General features: G+C 37.3%; 1 protein-coding gene across 1 annotated transcript in view; it reads right to left on the bottom strand.

Annotated features, from left to right (window-relative positions):
* TAFA2 (TAFA chemokine like family member 2) overlaps positions 1 to 24,728 on the bottom strand; it is a 148,945-nt gene extending 124,217 nt beyond the window's left edge. The window contains exon 1 of the mRNA XM_063308655.1: positions 24,050 to 24,728. The gene's annotated coding sequence lies outside the window, so the exon portion shown is untranslated. The remainder of the gene's footprint in view (positions 1 to 24,049) is intronic.
* Between the last annotated feature and the right edge of the window lie 1,924 nt (positions 24,729 to 26,652).

Genomic DNA, 26,652 nt, shown 5'->3' with positions numbered 1-26,652 from the left:
GGTTTTGCCTTCCTTTATCTTGACATCATCATCAGAGGCTCTGCTCATACTGACATTCACTGAATGCTATTTGGAGCACTACCTTCTCTAAAATAGCCTTCTTAACTAGTGGGATTAGAGACTTCGGAGGTCTAATACATCTGGAAGGCTAATCTAGAACATTTCACCCACTGTATTCCTTAAGAGTTTTCAGTAGTAAGCAAAAATATTGTTGCTATATTATTTTAACTTTCTGTATGTTTTATTGTCCAGTTATATTTTGTTTTTCTCTTAAACTCTAAAGAAGTATCTTGGGCTATTTGTGCTAGGTTTTCTTTGTTCTGTATTTTTGTTTGTTCTGTCTTGTTGCTGTTTAAGTCTGATTGGAACTTTCTGTTTGTGCTGCTGTACTTTATTCTATTTGTGTTTTTGGAATTATTGGTTGTATTGATTTTATTGCTCAGCTTTTACTGCATGCATCACACTGTGAATCAAGGATTCAGGACAGCTCGTGATTCCAGTCAATCAACTGGTGTGGTTCCATTCACTTCATCATATACAGTATATAAAACCTGGTAAAACAGTTGTAAAAATCACACAGCTTGATTTGGATGTTTCTGCCACTTTCACAATTCTGGTGCCACTTTGTACCCACAGTGTTCGTGCCCCAAATATGTTCTGGAGCTTGGGAATACCTCCAGAGCAGATTTCAAAAGGAAAGGTGATTGAAGAACTGTGCTCAGGCAGAAATCTGAGTGTTCAGAATTGGATGTCATCCTGATCCCCTATGTTTCCTTTATACATAGCAAAATTAGAAAAAACAGTATCACTCTTGTATATTTAGACAAGCGATGTTCAACAGGATTACAGTACATCCAATCCTTCCTTTGAGAATGGGACTAGGCCACTCATTATGAGAAAAAAAATATTATTTTCAGGCATCAACTAATTTTGGTGCCAAAAACCTATTACCATGGTAGAGGTCCCAGGGAGCTAATAGTTTGGAACTAACTGTATTATTTCACACCACCCTTCTAGATATTTTTTTTTAAAGGTGAAAAGGAATCTGCCCAGCCCCACAGGCAGCTCTTGATATTGCTAAAACAATATGAAACATTGAAACATTACTAAAATGTACAGAACATTGCTAAAACTTATTAAATGAGAACATTTCAATTACTGCAATTTGCCAGAGGCTCTTGCAATGGCTATGTTTTCTGTCAGTTCCTGAATATAACTCTTGCCTCCTTGCGTGAGGTGCTGCATGAAAAAGACAATAACAACCTGCAATTAAATTAGTTAAATTTTCAAAAGCTTTCAATATTCTAGATTAAGAAAAATAATCAAACCAGGTTGACAATGCAAATATATCTACTCATACATAAGTTTCACTATGTTCAGTGGGAATACTTCTCAAGGAAGTGAGTATACAGTACATATATGTATGTACTTCTGCATATATGAAAGTTAAACAACTATTAAACTTAGAAATTTTACCATTCACCATCCATCTTCACCAATTTCAGCCATTATAATCCATAATAAAGTCATCCTTAAATCCCCATTCATTATTTATCTGAGCTAAAAATAAAGGGATGGTGATAGGACACACAACTGTATAATAATAAATAACAAAAGACATACATTCATCATAGGAAATCATTTATGCCTTTCATCAGAAATGGCATTTGAAGGAGTTGTGCCATGATTTCAGGAAAACCCAAACTATGCAAACTTCTTCCAACCAGTGGGGAATAACTTAGGCTTTTTTTTCCTTACCTTTTCCATATCCCATTCCCCCTCCCCCACCAAACACTCCGCAAAACACTCCCCTCCGCCCAAACCTCATCTCTAAGACAAGCTAACACTCAAGTCTTCTGCCAGTAGATAATGCTTACTCATAGCTAACCAACGCAGGATGTGTACGGAATTACACCAATCAGCAGCAAGGGTCTACAGTAGCAGCAAATAAGTTCTAGACATCATATGACAAAACTTCAGTGAGGCCAAGAATTGCACACTGATTCAAACTCCTATATTTCAATTCATGAAAGGTAATGCAAAGAATAACCAGTATCATTTGAAGGAGCTAGATTTTAGGGAGTTCATTCCTTGTCCAAAAGGGAGAACAAAAAAGAGAACATTCAATACCACATCTTTTAAACTTTGTATTCCAGTGAGTCAGATGAAAATTTTGGTGACTAAAGAGGTTGTATCATCATCAACAACACTGCTTATTTTCTGGGCACAAACTAAGATGTTGGTTTTGATCCTTAAAGGCCTAATCCCTTGATATCATAGGAACTGTCTATATGAGGGACAACTTAATTCCATACACTTTGTCCTAGTGAAAGAAAGTTCATCTTAAAGATATCCTCATTTTCTGAAGGATACCTGAAAAGGACACAGGACAGAGCCTTTTATTTTATTAGTCCCAAACTATGGAATCTGTTCCCTTGGGAGTTGTGCTCTGCTTCCATTATTTCCTCTTCCATCAAATATTTTCAGTTTGAGTTAAATAGCAATTTTACATGTTAGGTTTTGTGGATTTTAAAATTATTCTTAACTGCACACGCGTCTGAACAATAAAAAGGGAGAATATAAATTATATACTTAAATAATGCAAACAGAATGCACCTCAAGCGTTCAAAGTATTTCATATACAGGCCAGTAATCTTTAAAATGGCCATTTAATTTAAGCCTATTTTATTTTTACTCCTATTACAAATAAAATACTGAAGTTGTTTACATAGTACCTTAGGATCACCATCAATTCATTTTCTCAGGTAAGATCTGAAGTGGGAATGACCTGGTTCAACTCATATTCTTAGCTATTATATTACATTACTCTTTAGAAATTACACATAATCCCTTTTCCTAGCATAGCTAGGCCTACACAAATACAAACTCCAGCATTAACTTCTTCAACTTAATGAAGGTCAGCTAGGAGCAATATTGCAGAAAAACTCAGAAATGCTAAATAGGTTTATGCATATCTGGAGACTTAATTACTGTTTTTGCATAATGAAATAAAGATCCTGCAGTCCATTAGGTATTGCTACCTACAGTCTATTTGGGACAGTTTACTGCTTTCAAATCTATTTTAACTAAACTGTTTGATAGTCTGGGTGCTTGATGACCAGTTGAGTCTTTCTTTGATCTTGTCATCATCACTGCTCAGATATATATCGAAAAGTTGGTTTATCTAGATTTTTCTGGGAGGTAACATTCTAGGTTGTCCTTATATGGGCTTGGCTCTACTTTTAGTTTTGAACTAAAGCTTGGCATCAAGACAGCCAGTGGCGTATAGTAGTTAAGGTGTTGAACTAGAAGCAGGGAGGTTCAAGTCCATCCTTAGCCACAGAAGCTAACTGGGTGATTTGGGACTATTCACCCAAACCAACTCACACAATTGTCATTGTGGGAAAGAATGAGAGAAGGGAATGATGTTTCCTCCACTGTGCTTTTGGAGGAAAACCACAATCTAAGTGTAACAAACAAATAATATAACTACAATGAAAAAAATTCAATTGTCCAGAAATAACAAACTGAAATTCTAATTCCTTTTCTATGTAACAGGAGACTATAAATTGCTCTTGTTCTATCATTTTCCCATTCTTCCAAATTTACCCCGACTTTCACATTGTCCATGTGGTTATCTAATCCCTTAGCTCCATATATAATTGATACATGCTATTTCAGCTCCATATTTTCTCATCTTAGTCTATTTAGAATTAATATGCTGGTCCACCTAGTAGGAAGATGGGTGTACTAATCAGGTCATTTTACTATATTTATAATCTGTTATTTTATTATCTTCATGCTTCATGTTTTCTTGTGAAATAAACTGTTAATCTGTTTCACCTGTAACATAGGCTGAATTAATTCCTCCCTACTTATAACTGGAACTGCTGACTGAGCTAATTAACCCCATTGTTTGAAGATTCTGAGTATGAATTTTGTGAGAAATAATTATTATTGAGTAAGACTATTACTGTGTAAGAAATAGCTGATTCCAGAATACCAAAATCAATATTGTGTAAGACATCTCTGTGTGGATCACACTCCAGGAAAAAAGTTTTTAAACTGCTTCTGGATTACATGAGAATGGAGGGCCTTCAACAACACACCTCTCTGCAACCAATTTACAACCTGGGACTGGGGCTGAGACTCTAATACACATTACACATATTTCAGCATTCACTATATGCCACAGGACACTCATGATACAAGATTGTAGATTGTCTGGGGTATAAGGAGCAGAAAGAACAAGAGGATATTGGGGAACTTTAAATCCCAGTAACATTTTAATGGCCTCTATTTTTAACAGACGATCAATCCAACTTACAGCTTAATTTATAGAACACGTCTTTTCAAGAATAATGCTGCACCTGTTCCAAGATCTGAAATGAAGCCTTATGAGGTTCTTAATAATGACACAAGAGAGTGACGGAAAAGAACTGCTGCAGTCAAACAGCTGCTGAAATTAAGTCCCTGGGATATCGTATAGATAATAGAAAATTTATCAACTTTGGAAAGCAATGGCAGTGAATTTTTGCAATCCAATGAGTAAAAATGGAGTGAAAGCTTTACGCTGAAGAATGCATTCTGCAAATCTCTAATGAGATTGCATTAACCAGTACAATACATCTTCTAGTGGAATTTCTCCTAGGTATTTGAAGAACATATGTTGAAATGAAGCAAAATGGGAACATAACATTTTACAACACACAAGTCTCTCCCCTCATTTTCAAAACAATATCTTAGAATAGGAAGTTACCACTGTGCTATTAGCCTAAAACCAAGCTACCTCCATGAATATATAATTTGGATTAACTAAGTTACTTAAATGTGGTTCTTTGACAACTATGATAACAAACTGAATTATTTCAAGGAAAACCATTCTCCCTTATACAATAATCTCTTTTTTACTGTATGTCAGGCATCTCACAAGCTTCATCTATATTACAGGATTTTCCTATATATAATAATTTTTATTTAGTACAAAAACTCCTTCACTTCAAATGGATCTTACTTGAAATTGAAACAAAGATCTAATCAGCCATAGTTAACTTAGTCCTCAAAAGCACCCAAACTTACAGTAAGCCTCCTTGATGCAAACTGGAATGAAAATTACAGAAATCCTTTGAGAATAGAGCTCAAAATGAAACAGTGATGAATGCCAGGCAATCAAAGCAACAGGACACAAGGTACAGTATTTGATTTATTTTTCCCAAGAGGTCTTCATACAGCACTTGTCCTTGAAAAATGGAATCCCATACTCACATTATAAAATATTAACTATTTAAGACTGAGCTTTCCACACTGTGTGTTGCTGCAGTGTTTAGGTGTGTCGCGCGGTTGAGGGATCATACAGGTACTGCGCATGCACAGTATGTGTAATCGGGTTGAAACAGCTGATTCCACGTGACTTCCGGTGACGCAGCCGCACCTGCAGTGTGTTAGTGTGTCACCAACATGAAAACCAGAAAAGAGCAATACTATACTGGAGAGGAAGATATAGCAGTGATTTTGAATTAGCTGAATTTTTTATTTTACCTGAGAAACCATCAGGCCATAGAGAAACAGAGAAAGGGCTAAACCTGAAAGAAAACTTTTGAATAAAAACACACCCTTGTTTGGGTTGACCAGGTTGACAGTCCCTTGATTGAAGTATGCCTCAGAAGCTGCTGTACTCTATGTTTAAGTTCTGCCTAAATTGTAGCTCTGTCTTATCTCATATTTATACTGCATTTATCAGCCTACTACAAAGCAATGTACACTCAAAGCAGCATTTCATTTAATATTAATAAATATTCTGAAGGCAGCTAATGCACATTAGAAAACTATTTTAAAAAAGTAATATTTTCCCCCACCAAAAACCAGCAAATCACTGGTTAAATTACTTAAATAGTATGTTGAAATGAACAGACTTTTACTTTTATTTCACAATACTTATTGTCCCCAGGGCCAGAGGATTATGCAGGGCATTTATTTGTTTGACCACCCATTATAACTCTAGACAATTTAACAACAAACAACACAAAATTACAAACATCTAATAGACTAATAATTCCACAAGGGGTCTGCCATCTACCCTAGCCCAAAGCCTAGGGAAGTACCTAATTATCTTGTGCTATGTCTGCTATCTGTTTACCAAGCCCAGATCTGTGCTGTTCGTTTTTGTTTTTTTTTACACTTCGTTCCTTCTTTCATTTGGATTGAACCACAAAATGTATTTCCATGGTATTTAACTATATTTAGATGATGATGATGATGATGTTGATGACAATGATATCATCTTCTTGTTCTCAAGAATATGAAAGCATAAAGAAAAATGTTTTAAGGTATTGTTTAATTTTTATATTATGCAACAACTTTTAATATTTCCTTGTAAAAATATTTTGCCTTATGGCTGTGGAATGAAAAAAACTACTCACTGAGATTTCTTTTACTTTGTGCCATTTGTTGCAAAGGAAGTTAATCAAGCTATTATTCACAAAGTAGACGTTTGAATTTCTATTTCCATAATTAATGTTTTTATACATTTCACCATTAATCAGAAAAATTAGAAAAATACATTATTCAATACTCACTAAGCAGTTTGCATCTAATTTCTTACATACTGATGTTCTGCTAGCTCAAGAATGCAGCAAATAATAGACAGCAAATTTATTGTTTGTTTCATAAACCTATAAGGTATGCTTACATTTTCTAAAATTAAAAGCATGGATATTTTTTTATTTACTTCCATTTTTTGCCCTTTTTGATAATATACTTTTTCATATTAAAAATTCTGCAAGCAGTTACAAAATGCTTTTTACTGTACAGTGAATCCTCAATCGAGCAGCAGTTTAACAATATATTACAATAATAAAACAGAGTTTGCATAGAAAGGATCACATTTCTGCATTGGTTTACATCATTTATGAAAGGCAAATCCAACCATTTCTATAATGATGTCATCATGCAAACAACACAAGCCTCTGTGATGACATACTTTTCTATTTATGAATAAGAGCCACCCCTCCCCTAATTAGTCTATTAAAAAAGAGGTCTGACTGCATATTTATTAGATACGCAAGAATCATATACTCCAGAATTAAGATATGTCATTTCTACACCAGATGTAATATGGAGAAAGAAATTCTCTTCGTATCTCCAAAAACACCATCAAGTAGCAAGAACTGCTGGTAGGAATGTCCACCAGCTGTTTTTGCCTCATACATTAACAGCTAATTAACTTACAGAAACATTTTTTGCAGATGCTTTCTTTGAAAATGGCCAAATACAACGAAGAGTGATTAATTAGGACCTCACCCAGAAAGAGTGCTGTGGCCTTGTTTAAAATTGGCTTTGGCCCTGCATGCACATTAGCAAAATGAACACAATGATACAATTCTATGAGATAAGTAGTTTTTATATTTCAGAAATGACTCAGCATCAGGAAAGGTACAAGACAACACTATTAGTTAGATAACACTGCATACATCTGCTGTACAGAAGCCATGAATCTCTATGAAACTACCTGGTGACACTTCACTCTTGGGGCTACCAGTAAGCTTCATTGCTTTTTTTTTAATAAGACTTTTATTAAGTTTCAAGACAAAGATAAAAGGTACAAAAAACAAAAAAAGAAGAAAAAAGAAGAAAAACTAAAAAGATGTGAAAAAAACAAGAGAAATTATTTTTCAAAGTTACAGAAAGATGGGACTTCTGACTTTTAACAGCAAGGATATACAAAAATTTTCCATAATCAATCTCTAACTCTATATTAAACCAAAACTACATTATTTCTATATTTCTATAAAGCATTTCACTTTGGCATATTATAAAAATAATTAGGTACAGTTACTCCCTCCCCTTGTATTGAAATAAAGAAAAAAAATTCATATGAACCTCCTAAACAACTTTCCTCCCTGCAAAAGATAGCACTTATTCAATTATTCCCTACCATACTATTCTATACATTTCTGTCTACTATAATAAAAATCAAAGTAAAAAGTACATAAATTGCCATTATACTTAACAGTACAATTTTAGTAATCTTAATCTTAATGAACCCAAAACCAAAGCATTTTACCCTAATAATCTTAATCCAAATCCTTAAAGACAAATAACATCAGCCAAACCCTAAAAAGCAAGCCAGATAAACATTCTTTAACACTTACCCCACTTCAAAATAAACCAGAGCATTTACATATCCCCATAATGCACAAAGAGCTTTTTTCTTGCAAAGATCAAACAGCCCAACTGCCCCCCTCAAAAATTTCAACTTCTCTTCAGATAACCTCCCATACATAACGACCCCTTCTTTTTCATGGCATTCCACCAGAAGATCAGTTTCACTTGTTGCTTGCAGATCTCTCTCTCCCTTAAATTTCTCCAATTCCACTATCCAATCTTCATCCAGCATCTCAATAGAATCCCGATCTCACTCTTAGAAGAGACATTTCTGTCACTGTTAAATTCCTCAGTTTCATCCACAATGTCCCCAACCAGATGACACATTTTAGACCTCATATTTTCCACAATGTCCTGAATGCCTTGCATAAAAGCTTGATAGGAATCAGAAAGAATCTGTTTAAAAACTTGGTGGAAGTCAGAAAAAATCTGTTTAAGATCCTCCATGTCTTACGGAGTAGATTATGGCGCCCCCTAGGAGCTTAACCAGCAAAAGCCAAAGATATAGAAAAGTCCCCAAATGTGTTTACACAAAGTAAGAGTGAGATATGCTGACAGTTCCCAAGGAAAAATAGAAGCAGAAAGCTGAAGTTCAAATCAGCCAACTCAACGTGTAAGAAAATGCTAATATTGTCAAATTTAGTACAAAAATAATAACAGGAAGACAGTTGTTTACACCCAATCCTCCTTAATATTTGGAAGGAGAACGAAATCCAAAACTTAAAAAAGAATTTTTAAAAAGTAATCCCAAAATTAACAATAACTACCAGGAGAACCAGCTTCTCCTCACTGTGGAAAGCCTCTCTTAGGATATGCATTCTTAAAAATATATACCATATAAATTTTGGTGATTTAGAAATGGGGTGGCCAGGTCACCATAAGGCTACAATGCAGCTTGGAAAATGAGGATATCCCTGCCTCCCTGCTAGCTCTTACCAGTTGAATGCAAAATGCTGTTTGCGATCTTCTGGCTACACGCAGCCATTTGGAGGGCAGATGGGGTGATTCCAGGTGTTTTCCTTTATCTGGAGAATAAGGAAAACCTGCCTGAGCCCCCCAAAAATTGCCACATTGTCAGATCTGCCTGCTAAGCCTGCAGGCACAGCTGTTCAGTCCGCCATGTCCCTACCAGAAGTCCCCAGTAAGCTTCATTACTGAGTGGAATTTTGTCAGTCAAGATAAGACCTCGGTGCAACTGCAACCTAGTGACCTCACTGTTCAATCTTATTCTTACTCCACACTGCTCCACTAAAATATTGGTGACATTAATCTTATTTTTACACAACCCTAAAACTAAATATCTCTCATACATATTTTCTTTAGGGTTCTCCAAGCTCAAGAAGATCTGCAACAAAGTTTAGATCATGAGTGCTGCAGATCTTTTTCTGTGTGTTCCAGCAAAATTTCATCAGTGTGATGGCCCAGGAGTGGGGTCGTCTTGCTGTATTTATAATCTGAGCAAGTTTGAATTCTTTGTGTGATTGGTAAATCATATTGGTAAACAAATTGGTAAATCATATCTAGTTCTATTGTGTTGAAGGCTCCTTCACAGACTGACAGGGTGGACCAATCAAATCAGAACTATTCCAAGAGATTATTTAATCTCTCATTACTATACGTATGATTCCTTTTTTACTGAAATAATACCATACCACAAAAATACTGTCCCTAGTAATATTTTAATATCTTGTTTGCCTAAGCACAAATATCAGACCAAAGTTGAAAATGATAAATACGGCATGTTGTACAATTCTACTGTTTTTACAATGCCCCACATTAGTATACCAATATTGGCATGTATTGCCCCACATTTGTATACCAGTATCGGCATATATTGCTAGAAACATGTAAGTACAGAAAAACCTAAAAATTAGTTCATGTCCCTACACAGACAAAATTTGCCTATCATAATTGATATAGCTTTAACCGTACCAAATTCATAGAGACATTTACAGAGAGTTGAGAATGCCTTGCAATAGTTCCAAATCCATTCCTTTTGACAGATTTGGGTCATTTTAATAGGTTTCCCACTTAATTCATCCCCTCAGAGGCTAAATTTGAAGGGGATTTGAACATCCTGATTTTACTAAGAGCAAAGGCAAAAATAAAAGACAGTGAGTGAGCCATTTAATAGGTATGGGGTTATTCTTATATGCATTCCAACCTAAAAATAACATGTGGAAGACTAGGAGACTGAAATCAATTAAATCAATTTAAATCAATATTCCATTGATTTAAATATAATCTGGATGGAACAATAAAAATTAGTAAAACAGAATAATAACTATGAAGTGTTGGGAATTCTAATTTATGAATAATTATGTTTACAATACTGAGATCATAACACTCCAAGGCAAGTATTTCCTTTTCTTTTTTTTAAATGTATTTATTATTAAAGTGTTGAAATAAAAAGAGTATTAAAAATATTGGATGCAAAGAAAAGAGGGAAAAAGAGGGGAAAAAGCAAGATGATACCAAAAAGACTACTACATTTAAATTAAAAAAGAAAACTATCGTGAAAAAAGAAAAAGTAGATCATATTCTCCCCTTCCCTTTCATCTGTATCCCCAACTGCAAGCCATCATTTAGATATTTGAACTGTACATCAAACATTAGTAATTGTTGTTAGTTTCTTTTGAAGTCCTAAAAACCACGTTGCAGGTATCTAAATCTGCCTTGCTCTGTGATAACACTGTATGTAAGCGAAGCATTCTTGGTTGAACTTAGTTAAACTTGTCTTACGGATATGTACAGTCATTTTTGTAATTGCAGCATATTCTTCCATTTTAGTCTCCCTGCCTGATCATTTTCCCCTTTCTGTAATTCACATCTCATTTATTATTAGAACAATATCTCATAAAGCATTTTTAAGAAATTGAATAGAATGTATTAAGTCTGCTATAATAATACAATAGCAAAATCTCTAAGTATAATAAAAAATAGTAAATCTAGTCCAAAATACAATACTGTTTTACACAAAGGGCAAGATGCTACTCCCCTCCATTCTAGGTACCAAAGCCAATTGGGCAGTTGAATGTTATTTCAACTGTGGAGAAAAGAGAGTGTCGTCTATAGTTCCACAGCATCTCAGAACAGCAGCATAGTTTAGTGCTAGTATGTGGCACACATTGGCCTCATTTGCTTTTAAACATGGACAAGCATGTCCTGACAACACTAGCCTGGGATAGTGGCCAAGGTATTGGACTAGCACTGGGACAACCCAGATTCAAATCTATCTTCACCTATGGAAGCTCCCTGACTGACTTAGGGCCAGTGGGTCCCTCTCAGCCCAACCCATAACACACAGTTGTGGTTGTGGAGGAACATGTGAAAAGCCATAGTTCATTTCCTGAAGTCCTTGTGAATAACTCCTTTCCTTTCCCCATCACTGCCCATTTTTTATAATACATTCTCTCTCCCAGCAAGGTAAAGGACATGAAAGCAGAGTTCCAATATTTTATTTGAAGAAGAGGGGAGGGGCTTTTTCACTTTTTTACTGTACTTTAATGGCAATTAGAACTGTATTTTTATCTTCAGGTGCAGACGACTTTCTTTTATTGTAGTTTCCAAAGAATAATGAGGAATGTGTTGAGCAGGGCATTTGTTGGCCACTTGCCACTTTATTTGTCAGTTTCAATCTCTTGCCACTCTAAATAAGGGTGGTTGTCCAGAAAGTAGTCAGTTTCAATCTCTTGTTCCACAGAACCTGGTCAGTGGCACAACCACAGCAGAATATACCTCCCCATTCCCAGGGTTAGTTCTGGTGTCCTCACATATGATTATTTTAACTCAGGAAATCCCCAGATGGGGTGTGGGAAAAGGGCAGATAAATCAGAGTCAAGTGAGGCCCACCCATGCCTGCTATAAAGCCCTGGTGTTTCCCCCACTACTGTAGTTGATTATGTGCCGAAAGTGAAGGGCAGCAAACGCAGAGGAGGAAAACCAATCAACTTGATTAAAACAAGTGGCACAATTATAAATCAGGGCAACATCACTTGACAGTGATTCACAACAGATGCAGAATAAGGATTGGCAATAGGAATAGCTTATTTTATGCCAAGTTTTATCTGAATTTTAAAATGGGTGAATTGCACTCAGTGGTGGGGAAAGGCCATTAGTTCTTTCCTGCAACACCTGACCTCTCTTCCCATATCTGTTGCCTCATTCTCCCTTGTGAGAGGATCAGCCTGGCAGCTGAAATAAAGTTTCTGGATTTGCACATGCTTAACTCTCCCACACTGAAATTGTGGGATTTAATTTCAATCACACTGGATTAGCCTATAAATTTATAAAAATAAAATATAAAAAATAAGATATAATTGGCCTTTTTTTTCTAATATTCTCCTCAGTCTGCTTTTATTTGACATTCATAAACATTGCAGAGAGGTTAAAGGCAATTGGATAAATATATATAGATGAAAAAGTATAGAAAGAGCCAAGACTAAAGAGAAGAGATACAGTAACATGTAAGTGGGTGGTGATGACATTTGAAGGACAAATTATTTGTCAGTTTTAAAAGGCTTATGGGAAAAGCAAGTCTGCTGTCAGAACAATGATGTGTCCTGCTTCAAATTAAGGACATATGTCATAAGAAACTAAATAAGTGTTTTTCAAATTATCACATTATGACAGTTCCAGCAGAATAATATACATTGCATGGGTGAATTGCACTCTAATCTAGCTTCCCCAAGCCTGATGTATTTGACTCTCATAATTCTGTCAGCAAAGTGGATGTTGGCTGATAATTCTGGCAGTTGAAGACCAATGTACCTAGATGGTATGGGGGGTGGGGGATGGGAGAGAATGCCTGTTCTATCTAGGACTGATGGAAACACTTCCAAGCCACTCAATTTGCAGAACACATCTGTACATCTATCTATATTCATGTGCAAACTCACCCATTATCAGTATGGCTGAGTGTACATTTGTTCCTTCATCACTGGACAAGGCAATATTAACAAATAACTTGGATGTATGAAATAACTATTATAATCAATTGCCAACAACAGAGCTGTCATAAACACAGTACTTCAGTCTGCAGCCAGTTCACATAAGAACATAGAAATATAAGAAGAGCTTTGCCAAATCACACTAAAGACCTACCTGTTCTGGATTCCTGTAATAGCCAGCAAATGCCCTTTGGAAGGTCGCAAGTGAGGTAAGAAGCCAAAGGTCCAATTTCCACACATAAAACCTTCTAAATATATCACTGTCTTTTTAAAAAAAAGTGCTCCAAGCTCACAATTTTTTTCACTGTCCTTTTCTAGCTCTAAAATATCATTTTTATAGATGGGGCACCCAGAATGACATGATGTTCCCAATAGAGCTATACCACTGCATTATACAAAGAATTACATTTTATATTATATTATATTATATTATATTATATTATATTATATTATATTATATTATATTATATTATATATTCAATAGGATTATATTGAGTTATAGAGAGCCAGTTTGGTCTAGTGGTTAAAACAACAGGCTAGAAATGAGGAGACTGAGAGTTCTAGTCCCACTTTCGGCATGAAAGTCGGCTGGGTGACTTTGAGCCAGTCACTTGTTGTGGGGAAAATAGGACGGAAAAGGAGTATTAGGTATGTCCCCTGCCTTGAGTTATTTATAAAAATAATAAACCGGGAATACACACACACACACATATTTACATATACATACGTACACACATTGTGATACTATTTATTTTCAGTTCCTCTCCTGATCATTCTTTGTATGGGATTTGCCACTTTTACCACCATGGCAAGTTGATCTAACATCGTCAGTGAACTGTCTGCCATGGTCTCAAAACATTTTCCCTGGTTATATCCTATTCAGGACTCCCTCCATAATTATGCGGTGGAGGAGAAGAGCTACAGCAGGGAAAGGAGACATTAGATCAATCTACTAATTTGGAAGGATAATTTAAGGTTCCTTCACATTATATATTTTGTTTCATTCTCATTATATAATATAGCTTGTTTCAACCCTTACATTAATTATCACATTATAGACCCCATGTTAACTTATATCATGAACTAGTGGAGCACATGTTTGTATGGATAAGCTCTGTGGCTGGAAAAAAATATCAGTTGGATCAGATTTCACCACAAGTTATACCATAAGAACCGTTTCATTTTGTACTCATTTCTGGGTATTTCAAACCTCATTTATTCTTTATTCTATTCTATTCTACAAACCTCACAAAAACATTCTTAATATGAAACTTTAGAGGTTGAATTTAGTGATAAAAGTGCAGGTTTTTCAATATTATTTTAATAAAGAAAACATAGGCAGGCCTATATCATGCCACTCAGCAGCCACATCTTACACTGAATCCTACATTTTATAATTATACTAGACAACCTATGACCTGTTGGGTCATCATTTCAGAAATATTTCTTTACTAAACAGAGAAACAGAATAACCATGGATGGAATGATATTGGTTCAGCTTGAAAATTAAAGAAGAAAACATCATTTTATTAAAGAAGAAAGATGTGTAGCAAGACAACCAAAGGATGTCATTTGGAAGAGGTATTGTCTGATGTTCTTCCTGAACTCGTTTGCCATAGGTTCTTGATTGCTATATAAATTGAGGAGTTCATTAGGTAGAGGTTGCAAAGTGCCCACCCTGGCCTTTCCCCTCATATAGCAGAAATTGGCGGTTTCTCCAGGGAACAGGAAGGCTTGACAGCAAGGGAAGACTCACCAACTCGCATCAACGTCAGCAGAAATATTATGCTGTGCAAGTCAGGCATTTTCCCTTGTTCTTTCTCTGCTGAGATCTTGTTGTCGAAGGCAGGTATTGTCCTGTTGAGGAACTCTCACAGTAATTACCATTTGCCACATATTCTTGAGCTGATCTTCCCTTTCCTCCTCCATCTCTTCTTGTCTCCTCACTCTGTGGCTTTCGTTGTCATTCTGGAGACGTGCAGCCCTTTCATACTCCATTTGTTCATATCTTTTGCTATTTCTTCTTTGTCTCTGATCCTGGAGATGTGCATTTCTCTGCTCCTTTGTCTCTTTCCCACTTCTCCTTCTGTGCCTCTTGTTGTTATTCTGGAGATGTGCATGCCTCTCCTTCTCTGTCTCTCCTTCTCTCAAGTTATTTGTCCTGCCTGTTTGATCCTGGAGTTGTGCGGCCCTGGACTCACCCAAGTCTTGTTTTCTTCTCCTTGCTGCTTCCCGATAATGTTTGGTGTCATCTGTTGACCATGACATCCTCTCTCTCTTTCCATACAACATAATTAGGCTGACAATTTTTTAAAAAAATTTAATTTAATTTTCATTTTTCTTTCTTTTTTTTACCACATAATGCTGTATGGTGCCATCATCACCTCAGAAGAGTTCAGACTTCCTGCTGGCTTACTTTGCCAAATTTAATCCCTGAGGTATATGGTGCCATCATCACCTAAGAGTTTCCTGCTGGCTTCTCCTCTGACTTGTTGGAAGCTGGGAGGGAGTATTGGAGATGACAATCAAGTGACTGCGGCTCACCATGGCAGCACGGTGGCACTGAAGCACCCACAACTTTTCCAAATTTCAATCCCACAGGAGTAATGGGTCCCAGATTTTGGACGCATTCTTTAATTCAGCCCATTTGAGGTACGTTGATTCAAAAATTGTTGTCCTGTCATGCACCATTTCACCCAACTAAAGGTTACAAACAGGAGAGTTTTAGTAGTATATAGACAGATGGGGGGAAAGGCTGAATTAGAACATACAATCTTTCTATACACAAAACAAATTTTTATTTTTCTTTAAAAAAAGGAAAATTCAAACATACAATTTCTTATCTGTAATTTGAAAAAGTGCAGCCCAGAAGATACCAGAACATGTATTGTTAAAAAAACAAATAGCATCTGTTTAATAATATATATGTCCATAATGAAATGTATTCTAAAAGGATCTTTTCTGAATATAATGATACAAAATATTTTCAGATGTAAACCCTCAATAGAAGTACCATGTAAATGAAACCAATCTCTGTGATAGCCTACTGACTGAATCCATTTATGCATATTTTCTGAATAAATTTGTTAAACTCATAATATGCCATATTTTCAAAACCAAACATTTACTGTTCTTATAAGCAAGCACATTGAGTTGAAGAGGATTATTTATAATTTACAGCAGAACAACAAAATATAGTAAATAAAAAGGCCAGGTTATTAATAACTTTACTGGAAAACCTGCTCTGGGTATTATCACCATGCAAAATAAATATGTGGCTGTTGTCAGCCTCTTCTGTGTTGATGTCTTATTTATGGAACTAATTCCTCATATCTGTTTAAATGGGACCCATTTTGATCACCCTTTGGAATCAAATGATAAATCATGGCTAATTGAGTTTGCTTAAGTTTAAAATTGAGTGTACCAAAAGGTGTGTTACTTTTTAGCAGTAATTGTTCTTTAGGTTCTTAGATTTAAAATATTTGTAAGCCTTTTCAAAAACTGCTATTAATAAGTAAATCAAGAACCTTTGAAATAGGTAATCATGTCAGTAAATAAATACAATTTATATAAATAAGCTACGAACCATAGCTTATAAACATTTAACACCATAAACATTTAACACCTCTGCTGTGGGCCCTGTGTTGGCTATACATAGGTTTCTAAGGGCAATTCAAACAGGAGTTGTATTCAATAAAGCCCTATATGGCTTGGCTCCCACATATCTTCAGAATCACGTTCTTTGCCTGAAATCAACCAGTTTGTGCTCCCTGACATAATCTGTAAATGGTCACATGGCTGTGCATGAGATGCGGTCACCCGCGCACAATGATGATACCCTGTTTTTGCAAAGGGATAAGCAAGGGAAAGAGAGAGAGAGAGAGAAGAGGAGGAATGAGACAGGGAGAGAAGAAAGGTTTCTTACCCAGAAACTAGGCCAAAGCCCATACATGAAGCAAAAGGGAAAGCCAAGAATTGAAAGAGAGAAGCAACTCTGTGGGACAAGAACAAACTGAGAGGAACCAACAGTAGCTCATGCTAATATTGAAAATAATGAATCAGGGATGAAATTAATTAAAAACTAATTAAACTCCAGTATTCTATTTTTAACAATGTTTTCATATGCATGTGTATATTTTATGAGCAACTATACTTCCAGTTGAATAAAAATGTTTTTAATAATTTGGGAAGCTTATACATTTGAAGTGTTATGTATTTTTGAAAATCTCTGCCTCCCAGCCAAAGGGCCAATCCATTTGTTGTTCTGAAGACATCCTAACTTGGGCACCTGGCTTAGAAGGAATGCTGCCGACACTGAAGAGAGCAGGAACTTGTCGTGTTCTTCTTTTACAGTCCCTCCATGAGGTTAGCAACCGCAATAATGACCTTCCAGAAGCTAGTAAAAACAGAGCTTTTCCAGAGAGCATTCAGGGGATAATAAGTAGCAACTCTTTATTTCTGTAATGTATTGTATTGTTTGTCTACTATTGTTTTATTGTTATAATAAAATGGAGTCCAAACAGATTACAGGAGTACACAAATGACATAATAAACAAATGAATAACTCCTGTGCAACGCACCGTTACATTTTACGCATGTGGTCCATATGGTATGCTGCAATGTAATCAGTACTGTGTTTTTGGTTACCATTGTTGTCACATACTTCAAATACAGTAAAAAAAAAAATCTTAGTTGACATCTCTGGAGCACTTGTCCAGTGGCACTGCTATTCACTAGAAACAGTCAAAGCACAATCATTGTTCTAAAGCTAAAAGGTTCTCAGAGACTAAAAGTAGATTCAGTACATTAATCCTGGAAACCTTAGTTTTTCTGATCAAAATTGGAAATCAGAAAAGGTTGGAAGATACAATCTGAATTCATCCTTTCAAAGAGTGTTCTCAAATGATCCAGTTTTTAAAACAGGTTCTCGATAGCATAGTTCACCTTCCTTGACATTATCGAAAGAAATGTTTGACAAAGAACATTATATAAGCATTAATAGTAACAGACACATTTTTGAGGGTCAACAATAAGAGGTCATAGGTAACAAATGCATGAATTATGCTATAAACACAGTAACAGCTTAGGCAAAGTAGGAGAAGCTTAGACAGCAAGCTTTCCCATTTCCTCCTTTCAGACATACACTTGACTGGCTTTATACTTTGACACAAATTTTAAAAGTGCATCTTAACAGCCTTCCAACTATGAATATAGCTACATACTTTCATGTTGAAGTGTATGATGTACAATACACAGAATTCTACATAGGCTACATTATATTTCTCCATAAATCCCTACTATAGCTGCAAAGAATTCAGAAGTAAATTCATTCTTGTTTATTTGTGTATTGACACAATCTCTCCCTATAAATTATATTTTCAAATATGAAAAAAACCCCAAAACCTATTTGAACTGCATTATTATGGAGATGAAAAGTTTTATGCTACATTCCTAGATGAGTACCTGAGACAGTAGAAGGCTTATCAGGAATTATTTATTGGGAAACTGTTAAATAAAGAATTTAAACATGAACATTTCTATTAGGTGCCTCTACAGTGAGAAAGGAAAAAGCTGTGGATTGACTAACTTTCAAAATGCTAGACAGAAATGACAACAGCTTTCTTCAGCAACACCTGCCAGACAGGTAGACTAAAACCCTTAGAATTCCCAGACAACATATTGTCCAACATGTCTGGAGATATCATGAGGGTCAGAATGGTTGAGCTGCAGTTCTACTGATATCACCAGATGTTCAGATGCTAATAATCTTGCTTATACAGGGAACTTCGTGAAAACACTTATGCAACAGATCTATCTGTAAAATATAGATTTCAGTAATTTCCAGTCCAGAAAAAAACAAAACATGATTTGTGCATGTTGAATGCTGATATACTAACATCTCATGTCTTAATCATAGCACTTTAATTTGAACCTTTATACTTGCATTATTTGGCTATAGCTATAATCCCATCTGCCTTAGTGAACTCAGTGTGCTTACTTCTGCTTGTACATGCACAGGATTGCACTACTAATATATTATCAATTTATAATTATGAACAATGTTCTTTTCAGGAAAGACATACTGCCCATTGTGTTTCCATATATTGCATTTGCATTACAATAGACATGGAATGTGTGTTAAATACTGAAAATTCAATCCCATTCATGTTTATGGAAAAGTCAGTCCCATTAAGTTAGCGAGTTTGGAAGTTAATAAATAATAGCAGTATCTAAAGATTTTATACAGCATTTTAACTATGTTCAATTCATGAGCAACTCCATTTTTAAAGGAACCAGATAGTATAATTACTAGAATATAGTAAAAAGTTATATTGAAAACAATAACATTTTAATAAAATTATATAGTCTTCCAAAGTCACAATACAGCTTTATATTTAGAGGTAATATATAAAGCAGGAATGACATATTTAAAAGGATATAAAAGTAAAGCTACCTTTCAGAATTGTAAATTGTATGCTTTTTTTAATATGGTCACACCATCTTCAACTTTTTTTCAATACTGTATGGTTGATGCTATGCATACATCAGAGACAAAAAACTGCACTTTTTAAATTATTTGTTATTATTTCCTACTAAAGATGTACTTTTTCTGTTATTTAATAATTAAAACAAAGTATAATTGCTGAGTAAAGTTCTCTATTTCTATTTAAAGTTTAAAATAATCCCAAAGACACCTATTTTAAAATATTCCAGTCCAATGGGGTTTACTTCTGAATAGATATGTATATAATTTTTCTATTAATGAAACATCTCAGTAAGGTCCTACAATTAGCAGTGGGCTTCTCTTTCATTCATTAACAGTCTTTTCATTTAAAACACATTTCCAAGGAAAATGATATTGTTTCTGTAGCTTCCTGTCTTCCAGAATAAAGAGATACTCTAGGCTATTTATCCTGACTATTATCTGAACTGAACTTGGTTGGTACAAAATGAACTCTAGTTGACTAGGTATATACACAAATCCATATTATTGAATACTATATGTCAGTGGATATTCAAATATTTGCCCCATTTCATGTGTACAGTTTAGCATTTTGAGGTTCATTTTTTTCTAAAGTGCTCCTTAAGAAATAAAAGTTGATCCTTTAAAAAGTGGCATGGGACCTCATGTAACTCTTTGTATGGAAGTCTTGAAGGCCTATTGCCATTCTGTTGTAATGTATATTTGTCACTGACCACTAGGTGATACCATACAACCAGTATTGCCTTGTATTGGGACTCATCAGGCATAGATAGACTCCATATGCCTGATGAATTCCAATACAAGGGCAAAAGCGGTCGTATAGTACCTCCCAGTGGCCAGTAACTAATATAAAAGCTTACAGGAAAAAGCTATACCACCACCCCCAAACACTTAGGGGGAGTTATTGAGGCCTCTACAATAAGGTCCAGACAAAACTAACAGCTATAACCTCTCTAGTCTGAGAGTGTAAATAAACAAGAAAAAAAAGGTGTACCTCCATAACATTTACCGAACTACTGCCAGTCAGACCAGATAATACTCAAGTAAATAGATCAGTGGTTTGATTTAGTAAAAGACATCTGTACATGTTCATCCAGTGCCAATATACAACTTTAACTATTATAGACTGGTACACAGCCTGAGGGCTCCTCTTCATAGCCAAGTTAAAGATCTATTTGTCAGTCCATGAGCCAGTGGAAACTATCCTGGCATAAAATTTGCTGCCCCCACTGACTACCCCTCTCCTGGAGCTGTTCTTATTTTCAGGGGGTCACCAGCAATGTAGAAAGGAATTGAAGCTTTCTAAAATGGCACATGTAACATGTTGAATTCATAACCCAATGAACTAATTTGTTTTATTCATGGGAGATTACACAATTGTAGTTATCATTTAAGGAGGTTGTGGTATTTCAGAGTTTGAGCACATTTCCCTTTAGAGATCTTTCCATGCCAGATTATTTATATGTGGCTCTCAAATGCAATTGCTATCTGCTCATATAGTCTGCAATGGCACTTCACTTATTAGCCACATTTTGTGTGCCTCAGTGTGAGAGCAAAACCCCATGTTTTCCAAAAGTCTGTAGAAAGGATTAAATTTTACATGAACAAGAGACCCAGAAGTCTATCTGCAATGTTGTTTAAAATCTGTTCCACAGTATATATACAATTTACTGGGGTTTGAGAAGAAATTCCTGGAAAATTATGCCCATGTAAGAAATAAAAAAATCCACTCAGCCACACACCCAGTTGCACACTGTAGCTCAGAGCTCTGCAGAATTCTATATCTGGCAATAGTTTCCGTACATACATTTGGTTAGCAATGGCTTTAACTTGCCAGTGCCATAGAAATAGTTCATATTCACATAATGACAAAAATTGTCATTCCAGTAGCCCTAGAAGCTATTCTGGATGCAATTTAAACATCAAAGGACCAGGTAGAGCCTAATTTGAATAACTATATCTTTTCCCATATTCCATCTAAACTCTGAGCGTGCAACTTAATGACTTCTACCTCAAATCCATTTTTCCTTCCCTTCCTTTCTCCAAATGTGCTTTTAAAAAACAACTTGCTTAATGAAGAAATCTGAAGAATTTGGAAATGAACATGCTGTTCCAATAAAGGTATCAAAATTAGGCTTTGTAAACTAAGGGATTTGAAAGCTATGGAACAAGGATATTTGTAATAGTGAAGGTTTACATTCTCTAATGCCCTACATTCTCTGTCACTTACAAAATCACTTGATAGATAGCTGTGCACATAAAACAAGAGCAAGAACCAACTAGAAATGCTAGTAACCTTTTTAAAAAATAAAGTTTAAATACTGTTCTTTAGTTACTAAGATATGGTATTCAGCTACCTGTGTACTAGTTTGCCCTGATGCTCCAAAAAGATACTGGCTGCTCAACTTTACATATATGTACAAGGAAATACACTCTGTTAAGACCAAAAGGCCTTAATTCAAAGTCAATACATAAGAAATTTGCAAATACATTTTTAAAATTTTGCTTGATTGACTAACAAAGTCATTTTTAAAGAAGGTAACATTCAGATGTCTGTATCTGAAGCTCGCTGATAAAACTCAAAGATCAGATAATTTAAAGGAACTCTGTGCTGCAAACAAAATACTGTTCCTGGCTCTTGGATGAATTAATGACTGGAGATGGAGAAAAATATTAGAAATATTACAACTGGTAGTCTCTTTGTTGCTTGAAAAATAGAAGTAAAAAGAGGTATAAGTACACATTGAACACATAAGTGCACCAACCAATTATCAAATTGATTAAAAAGATGGACAACATAATTGAAAATGAAACGGATCACTATTTATGCATCTTTAGAGTGCTGAAAGCAGTGGGGCTCCTTTAATTGCAATCATCAGATCCATAGCTATACAAGGAAGGAAGGAAGGATTTCAAAATTCTTGCTTTTATTAAGGTGTTTGGAAAGAGAATAGCTCATTGTTGAATTCAGGAACGTAATCCAGCAAAACTCTCAGTCTATATGATACTATACTATACTATACAACACATGAAAATAAGCAAAATATATAGCAAACTTCATGTCTTTTATAAGTCATAATCTGGACAACATTTAGACAGGAAGAAATTAAGCCATAAACATTATACTTTATAAAAGTTTTTCTCTCTCTCATGCACATATTCCAAAAACAATTCCTGGACTCTTCAACCTCTTCCTTAAGTCATCTAAGAAAGTAGCTGGCATCCAAACAGAACAAAAATCTCAGGATATATTGAGGATTGGAAGTTACCACCCTTGGTCAATATGAAAGGAGTTATAGAAGAAATTAATCTCTTTCACAGACAGTCCACCTGCAAATATACCAAATGGGGAAAGAAAAAGGAAGGTTCAAATAATAAGAAACAGGCAGGGTCAGGGTTTCAAAAAAGCCTTGACACATATAGCTGATCCATCATGGAGCACAAATGGCCTAATTAATACCAATTATTAAAAAAAACAATACTTACTTCCAGATATTAATGCTACTCAGAATAGTATTGTAGAGAGTTCATCTTCCAACCAATTTAATCCCACTCTAGCAGAGTAAGATATGGGTTTCCATAGAATTCCAGAAAAGCAAATTCCTAATTCCTTGCACTTATATCATATATAATGTTTCAGTTTCCTTACAATAAACTAAAGTGAAATCACTTGAGAACGGGTAGCGGTGGGAAGCAGTTAGGTGTCACCACTGCCTCCTTCTGAAGAGTAAGGAGACCTCTTTCAAGACCAAACATGCCCTGTAGAGAAATCCACCCCTTGTTTCTCTGCACTAATCCAGAACAATGGCTAACCCAAGAATGCCAACACACAATGCCTGGCAAGAACTCTTTTCACTCACAGACACAGCTCTAACTCCTTCAGTCCTACACTAATAAAGGTACAGTGTGTTAACTGATCCTTTGTTGCAAACAAACCCTGAAGTCTTGTATCTCTTTTAAGTTCTTTGTCCTGCTTCCCCTCCACACCCCTGCCAAGCATGCTGAAATCTGGGCAGATCTGCAGATCCTTTCGCTGTATTTTCCAGTTTAAGGTTAGGGATTGCTCAGAAAGTAGATCCACTGGGGTAGCAGAAAGAGCTACATCTTTGCCTGCCTTCCCTCACTCCCTATGCCAAACACCTATGCAGCGAAACATCCTCCACACACACCCTATTCCAGACCAAGGGATGCAGAATAACTACACCAATTTAACCATTCCCCAGCGATGGCTTAACCAAGCACTTTAACACATCTCCCATTAACAGGATCAGCCCCATCTACCTTTTCACCATTTTGAAGGTTTCTTTTTTAAACCTTTGGAAGCAGAGGGTGGCTGGGTATTAAAATATATCATTAATGCCCCTTAACCGTCCCCCTGAATAAGGAGAGGGGTTGCTCCCGAGCCCAGTCCGTCGACGGAGGAAGTCCCCGCTTGCGACCTTTTCTCACTTACCTGCAGACCCGCTTCTTTAAGGAACTACCTAGCGATCCTCCTCCAAGTCCCGGTTGGAGACTCCAGCTTTATCGGACTTGCATCGCTTACCAATTCCCAACCCGTCTTCAGCATCCAGGGGCGGGGGGGTGTCACGAGTGAAAGGTAGCTGGAGGAGGAGGGCGTTTTCAGATTGCGGGAGGGCTACTTATTATTAGATTATTATTAAAGTATTGCGGCCGTTGTTTCTCAGTCTTCTCAGGAGAGCGGTTTCTATTCCTCTCAGCTCGGAAGTAAATCAGGGGGCAAATCGGCGAAAATAGTTCGTGAGAAGGAACGGGACGCGTACTGGATCTGCTCGCCCGATTTCCCAATCGCAACCATACAAAACGCAGAAAAGAGCGGGCAGGAGAGGGAAAGACAAGTTAGAACCGCAGCCCTGGGCTGCCTTCCGTCCTCTCAGAGCGCAGCAACGCTCCGATCCGCCGAGAGAAGGCGAAAAACTCCGCGTGAGTGGGTGCGCGTGGGTGCACGCGCGCGCAGAGGCATCCCTTCGATCCGTTATTTCATCTCGGCCGAGTTTTCAACACAGAGAGCCCCTTTGCGCCGTCCTCCCTCCGTCCGATCCGCTGACTCGCTTTTTCCCGGGAAAAGATAAGTCTTCCTTCAGCCACGGCTTCTCCAGGGAGTTGGCAGCTCTCGCCTCTCTCTTCCTAGACAGCCTCGTTGGACAGGACCTCCTCTCTTCTCCCCACGCAGGAGCGGGGAGTATCAGTCGGGCTGGGGCTGAAACGGAGGGGGGAAATGGCAAGCCGGTCCCCGTCGGAAGATCGGTTAGAATGCTTTGTTAGACACCCTGAACCCCGTGTGCACACGCCAACAGCTCCTAATTGGCTAAACGGGGTGCCAAATCCCAGACGAGCCCGCCGAGTCGGGACTGGCGTCGGGTCTCGGCTCCGCCAGGCTGCGATAGCGGCGTAGCCGCTTTCCCGCTCGGGCTCTGCGCGTCGGTTCCAAGAGCGTGTCTTCTCTCCGGAGTCCTCACTCAGGCAGCTTCCCACCTCGCGTCGGGGCCTGAATCAGAAAAGCCAGCGCCCACGTCTCCCTCAGGCAGGAACGATTCCCGTCGGAGGGCGCCCCCGAGCAGGCGTGCCGCTTCCCCTGCTGGCGCAGGAAAAGTGAAGCAGGAAGGAGGCAGCCGTCGAGTCGTAGTCCGGGGAAGGAGTCAACAGGTCGAGAAAGTCGGGCGCACCTCCGACATCGAGGTGCGCCTGTTTCGAATGCTTCTCGCTGAAGAGCTGGACGCTCCTGGGACGCTCGACCCGCCTTCCTGGCGGGCGAACGGCGGGGCTTGCCGAGGAGCCAAAATCCCGTTCTGGAGAAGAGCAGAAGCCCTCAGGCAGGCTGCCGGCCGAGCGGTAAGTAGGAAAGAGCGCGCGTCCAGCTCAGGCGGACCCTTTCGCTCCAGCCCTTCTTGCTTTCTCGACTGAAGCGAGAGCGCCTGCTGGTGGCCGCGGCCCAGAAGCCGGCGGCGTGAAACGCTTTGCAAAAGCTGGCCTCTGTCTCCCTCCAGTGTCGAGGACGCTGCCAAAATGGAGCGCAGGAGCGCTGGGGTGGGAGCGGAACTGCAAACTGGCAGCCCCGAATCCCCTGAAGGGTCTGTGGCAAAACCTCCGTTCAGTTTTGCAGCATCTTAGCCCGGTCTGTTGAGCGTCATCGTTGCCCACCGAAGCAACTGAGCCTCTACAGCGCAGAGGAAAGTTGCGTCAAAAGAGGAAACCCATTTATTGGTCTGGTTATGATTTTTCTAATCTGCCCAATAATTGTTGATCCCTGGACATTTTAAAAGGTGATTTACAATATTAAAAAGTCAAATAAAGAGAGCAAACTACATTAATAACAGAATATAATAACAGAATATACATGTATATATATATATATACACCTACCAATCTAATATGAGCACTTAAATCAAAAAGCTAATTACAAGCATGCCCGATGAGGAGGAATTTTTTAGCCCTGGCACCAAAAATACATTAATGGGTGCTTTCAAAGGAAAACTCTGCAGTAGTTCAGAAGTAGCTCCAGATCTCAGAAATCAGGACCTTACCTAAATCTGCTATGCAGATTTATTTCTGGTTCAGTTGCAGTACTATATATCCATTTCTTTAGCCATCTTTCTTTTTACAACCATGAAGCTCTGAGGAATCTCTGGGTGTTCTCTTTCCCCTTTGGAGGAAACTCACTCTGTCTTGGGGCTCCCAGGCATCAGCTGCCCAAACATGGCCTTAGAGAATGCTGGCTTGCCTTAGCAAGTGGAAGTTGGTTAGAGTTCTGTCAGTTCCTCCCTTCTCTTCTGCAGGGGAGAAGATAGAATGCAAACACCCAGGTCTGAGCTGTGGCTGTCTTGCTTATTCATTTCTTTGTTTATTTATCTTTCCCTTTTGTGTGAAGTAGGTGAGGGATTATTTTGTTACTCCACCTAAAGTAGAAATGGTGACTGTATGAAAGTGTCCTTACAATGAGTTCCAGTCCTTGCAGCCTAAAAGAAAAATTGTTAGGGATTTTGTTTAGAGATTAGTGCCCCTTCTCAATTCAATCATTGGTGAAGCCTACAATCAATA

The sequence above is a fragment of the Candoia aspera genome, chromosome 7 (genome assembly GCF_035149785.1).
Source record: "Candoia aspera isolate rCanAsp1 chromosome 7, rCanAsp1.hap2, whole genome shotgun sequence".
In the NCBI taxonomy this organism is placed as follows: Eukaryota; Metazoa; Chordata; class Lepidosauria; order Squamata; family Boidae; genus Candoia; species Candoia aspera.
This window is presented reverse-complemented; position numbering and strand designations above follow the sequence as displayed.